The sequence below is a fragment of the Dama dama genome, chromosome 11 (assembly GCF_033118175.1).
Source record: "Dama dama isolate Ldn47 chromosome 11, ASM3311817v1, whole genome shotgun sequence".
Lineage (NCBI taxonomy): Eukaryota > Metazoa > Chordata > Mammalia > Artiodactyla > Cervidae > Dama > Dama dama.
In genome coordinates, this window is record NC_083691.1 from 27,493,984 (window position 1) to 27,499,983 (window position 6,000).

A 6,000-nucleotide genomic window follows, 5' to 3' on the forward strand; every position below is an offset into this window, starting at 1 on the left:
TTTTTTTTTTTTTCTGTAAAATGCTATTCTTCCCAGGTGGCTCAGCGGTAGAGACTCTGCCTGCCAATGCAGGAGACAACGGAGACTCGGGAGCTCTCAGTTTGATCCCTGGGTTGGGAAGATCCCCTGGAGAAGGAAATGGCAACCCAGTCCAGTATTCTTGCCTGGAAAATCCCGTGGACAGAGGAACCTGGCGGGCTACAGTCCATGGGATCGCAGAGAGTCAGACAACTGAGTGACTGAGCATGCACACACTCACTGTTGTTTTAAATTTCTCTATACTGCCAGAAGTGGGATGGAGACCACATGTCATTCAGTTCAAGCTCCTTGTTTTGAAGATGGAAAACTAAAACTAACAAAAAGATCAAGATGGAAAACTGAGGTCCCTGGAATCTGGGGGTGCTTCCCAAGGTCTCTCAGATCCCTGTTAGCAAAATAAGAACTCAGCTCCCCTCCAAGCCTCAGGCCCCTCCTCTCTCTCCAATACAAAGTTCTTAAGAAATTTTAGTTATTAACTAAACATTCACAGTTAAAGAGCTGAGCAGTAGCTGGAGCAGGGTATGCTGTATTTTCAGTACACTGGCAGTAAAACCTCAGTGGGTTTTATGAGTGCAGATGGTCCCAGACTTAGCATGTTTCAACTTTTGCTTTTTCAACTTCTACAATGGTGTAAAAGTGATACATACTCAGTAGAAACCATACTTCGAATTTTGATCTGTTTCAGGGCTAATGATATGCAGTGATACCCTCTTATGTTACTGTGGAGTGGCCGCCGCAGCTCCTAGTTAACCATACAATCACGAGGGTAAACGACCAACACAGTTAGAACCACTCTGTACCCAGACCCATTCTGTCTTTCAATTCAGTATTCAATCACATAAGGTGGATAACACTTTGTTATAAAACAGGTTTTGCTTTAGATGATCTTGCCTAACTGTAGGCTAATGTAAATGGTATGAGGGTGTTTAAGTTAGGCTAGGCTAAGCTATGATATTTGGTAGGTTAGTTTATTAAATGCATTTTCTTCTTACAGTATTTTCAAATTATGGGTTTATTGGGACATAAACCCATGGTAAGTAGAGGGGGATCAGTATTATTCTTTTATTTCATCATTCATCACCAACTGTTTATTGATCAAATGCTTTGTGCCAGGCCTTATGTTCAGTACTATTAATAGAAATATGAAGTAGAATCAGATATGGTTTGTGCCCTCAAAAACAACTTGTAACTAGAAGTGTCTCTATGTGTGTGTGTTCACGAACATAGGTACATGTACCCCCAGCTAGAAGCCCCCTCCATAGTATCTTTTATAGGAGATCAGTTTGCCTTCCACACAACCAGTTAGGAAACTGGGCTTGATCGCTTTAGTCCAGTGACTCGGAAGTTGGAGGAGTTAACATTCTCAGTGTCCCAACAGGTAGAGGTGTCTTTCTCTGTTTTATTTCCAGCCCAGAGCCAAAGGTGGATTCCCTGGCCCTGAGTGCGCTGTTTCACTGGCTGATGGAGGCACCTATGCCAGTGATTGCTTGTGCCTGTGCTCAGTCGCTCAGTTGTAGCAGACTCTTTGCGACTCCATGGACTGTAGCTCGCCAGGCTCAGCTCTGTGCATGGGATTTTCCCAGTGAGAATACTGGATCAAATTGCCATTTCCTCCTCTAAGGGATCCCTGACCCAGGGATCAAACCACATCTCTTAAGTCTCCTGAATTGGCAGGCAGATTCTTTGCCACTGAGCCACCTGGGAAGCCCATGCCAATGATTAAACATGAGCACACATGAAATCACACACACACACACACATTATGTAGAACCAGCTCTAGGATCACAGACTGTCAGTTCTGGATTGTATGATCTTTGTCAGATGAGAAAATTGAGACCCCAACCACTTGCTTAATTGTTAATTAGTTAATCCGGATAGCTAGTGAATTCCTTAAACCATTTAAACTTTTAGTTCATTCAGGAACTAAAAAAATGGGAAGGGGTTTCTCTTAGAAGTGACTTCATCTGAAACGTCATCGCTCCTAAGATTAACATCTCGGAGAGGCATCAAGGCGGCCGCGGTCTCTCGCGGTACCTTCATAGAACCCCCGGAAGTCATGGATATTAGGGAGGATTCCAAGCAACTGGAAGTCACATTAGACAGTCCCAGATGCCAGCTGCCCCCTCTAACAGAGGCCTGAGACACACCAGCTGGGGCTGGGGCAGGTGCTGGGCAAGCCTCCACTCCCCCTCCCGCCCCCTGCCGCCAGCCCAGTGAGTCCTTATGGGGAGCTGGAAGGGTGGCGGGAGGGATGAAGGATGTATTCACAGCACAGGCCCCACCGCAAGATGTTTTGGTCTGAGCGTGGGATTATTGTTCTCCCATCAAAGCCCAGCGATGAAAGCTGCTCAGGAATGCCCTGCGGGGACAGAAGGTTTGCTGCCAGACCCTCCCTCAGTAATCAACTCAGCCCATCCACAGACTCACAACCCAGGGTTCCTTGAGTGGGAGAGATGTGCAAGTCTACTGAGTTCAGTTTCCCACTGATGGGTTCCTTCCAGAGAATTCTGCTCCTGCCTAGACTCCTCCAAAGACAGGGCATTGCTCATTTATAAGAGCACCGTTTCCAGCTTATCTGGGGAAAGGCCACTTTCCTGGAATGTTGACCTGGGTCTCAGCCCTGCAGCCCGGGGCTCACCCTGCTCTCTGCTGTCTGCTGCCCTGGGGAGGTTTGAGTTCAGTGTGGAAGACGCTCTGGGCCAGTCATCTGCAGGTCAGTGCTTGACTATCCCTGTTATCTCACAGGTTGTGAGACCCTAGCCCTCCTCTGAACAGGGGGTCCTGAAAGCATGAGCTCCAGATCTCCTGGAAAATCAAAAGCCAAATAGTCCAGTCGCAGACTGACCAAAGCAGAGACAAATAGGGCTGTGGTCTTCTTGGCCTCAGGCTTCTCAGTGACATGGAACATGGGAACCATAGAGCCACTGGGGTTTTCTACCTCTTGCCCTGCAAACTCTGCCAGAAGTACATCTTCTTACCCCAGGGCTGACCTCTCCTCTATTCCTCTCCGACCTCCCATCTCAACATAAATTCTAGCTGGAGGTAGAGAGTTTTCTAGGTGTTTTTGAAATAGCCAGAGGAAAGACCACCACATTGCCTGCTGCTCTTGGTTTTATGGGCTCCAGCTTGGGGAGTCAGGGCCCCGGGGCCGGGCTCACTAGACATTGTGTTCTGGGCTGCTGGTCACAAGGGCACATGGTTGGGTGAGCAGTGGGAGTGAGTGGAGATCTGGGTGCTGGGACAGGGACCCCAGCTTCACTGTCATGTAAGACTTGACCGCCAGCCATTTGGCTGGTGTTGGATAAGAGGTGGAGGCCGACACTGGGCCAGGTTGCCGTGCCGCTGGGGCAGTTCTTAGAACAGAGTGTGACCTGACGCCCCAGAGGTGACCCTAGAGGACTGGGCAGTGTTTTCCTGGACTGTTCCTTAGTGAACTCACCCTGGCACGTGGCCTGTCCCTTTCATCGTCTCAGCAACATTTATATTCAGCAGAGTAGTTCTGCCAAAAGCAATTCTTTGATTGCCTGCCTAGCAGGATGAGCAACCCCCCTATGGATTATTTGGACAAGAGTATAAACGATCTCAAGAATGTGACCTGACCTAGCAAGTATAAGGGGAAATTAGGAAAGCTTCTTCAAGGTCTTGAGGGATTAAGTGGTCAGCTTGAAGGGCAGGTGGATGACTCTGTCTTGGGTCCTATTTCTTATGCACACACTTGTTGTTTAGTCACTCAGTCATGTTCGACTCTTTGCGACCCCATGGACTGTAGCCCACCAGGCTCCTCTGTCCATGCGATTCTCCAGGCAAGAATACTGGAGTGGGTTGCCATTTCTTCCTCCAGAGGATCTTCCTGACCCAGGGATCGAACCCGTGTCTCCATTGTCTTCTGAATTGGCAGGTGGGTTCTTTACACTAGCACAACCTGGGAAGCCATATATAGGATCCCAAAGCCCAAAGGGGTTTCCTGGGTGGCTCAGACAGTTAAGAATCTGCCTGCAATGCAGGAGACCTGGGTTTTATCCTTGGTTGGGAAGGTACCCTGGAGAAGGAAATGGCAACCTATTCCAGTATTCTTGCCTGGAGAATCCCTTGGACAGAGGAACCTGGCGGGCTACAGTCCATGGGGTCACAAAGAGTCGGACACGACTGAGTGACTAACTAACACTTTCACACTTTCACGAGCCCAAAGACCAATGTGAATTATTCTGCTGATCAGCAGCTAGACTTGTATCATCCTGCCAGGCCAACAATGGCATTGGACTAGAGTTACACTAAATAATTCAGCCCGAGAAGTAGACTGCCAAGGATTTTGGTGACTCCCATACTACTTAACTAAAGAAAATGGAAGAGCAGATCAGCCTGGGGTCAGACCACTCTATGTCTGCTCAGGGAAATGGCTGGGGCTTCCCTCAAGTAGGGGAGGAGATTCACTCCATAGAGGTGGGGCTATGTGGAATTGCTCTCAGGAAGAATCATAGATCTAAGCATGAGCTCTGTTCAGCCCCAGGTCCGTGTGAAGAGGAAAAGCTCACTGAACTTGGACTCTGCCTCATTCAGGATGAAGACCCTCCCATGATCAGGGGACCCTTTTAGTAGCAACTGCCTTGTCTTGATTCCAGCCACTCTTGGCCCCAGGCTGCAGTCACCAGGCCTCTTTCCTGAGGAGCAGAGATATTGACCACTGTGAGGATGGGCCCTGCTGGAGATCTGGGGCAGCTGCAGGCCTGCCAGGGGCTGTGGGTGGTCAGGACCAAAGCAGAGCAAATTTGGTTACAGTGCAGCCTGGGGAGTTGGTTTCCAGGACCCCTTGGTGGCTTTCTTACCCAACTTTCATCTGCAGCTCCTACAACTGAGGCTGGGACAAAGCAGACCCTCCACACACCTTTGATGAATGGATCCATCAAATAATACACAATGAGTCAACTTTTCTGGGGTTCAGTTGGTAAAGAATCTGACTGCAATGCAGAAGATGCAGGTTCAATTCCTGGGTTGGGAAAATACCCTGGATAAAGAAATGGCAACCCATTCCAGCATTCTTGTCTAGGAGATCCCATGGACAGAAGAGTCTGGCAGGCTACAGTTCATAGGGTCACAGAGAGTTAGACACAACTTAGCAACGAAACCTCCACCACCGCAACTTCTCTACCTCAGGAAGCAGAGCTCACTTACTCTGACATCAAAGACTTTCTTTGGTGACTTCTAAAATTGCAGGGTCCTGAGATAACCATCATTAGCAAATACTGTGGAAGAGCACTAAGGATAACACCATAGAACACTCTTGTTAAAACTTGACCTTTTCATTTTTGCTTCAAATCTGTTTTATTTGCTCAATAACAACAACAAAATCATTATGTAGAAAACATTTTAATTTTCAAAATTTTATAATTCTTTTTAGAGGTCTTTATCTGCTTACTTGTGAATATGGCATTTGATCTTGGCAGCAGTCTGGGGCAATAGGTAACTTTGTTATTCCCATTTTGCAGCTGAGCTCATGAAGGTTGAATGCCTTCTCAAATCCACGCAGCTGAGACGGCACTGACCTGTGACCCTCTGCTTGATGCCACTCCATTGCCTCAAGCTAGGGAAGCCAGGCCATCAGCGTGTATAATTTTCCTTTTGTTCCATCAAATGAGAGGTGGCACTTTATCTGGTCCTCATAGAATTGCCGTTATAAGCCAGATGTAGGTCCCAAACAGCTCTGCAATTACCATGGAGAGGGTATAATTTGGGGAACTCAGTCTGGGTGGGCTTTATTCTGGAAATCTCACTTATGATTAACTCTACTATTATCAGACAAGATTATGTGTGGGAACCAGAAGCAGTTGGTTCTGATTCTGTCCCTGGCTCAGAGTCAGGCTGTCCTCATCTCCTTGGGCCGCTCCCTGGATTCCACATCTGAGGCTGCTCACTCTCCCTAAGCTCAGTGTGAAAGCCGCCAAGGAAAAACCCAGGCATCAAGTC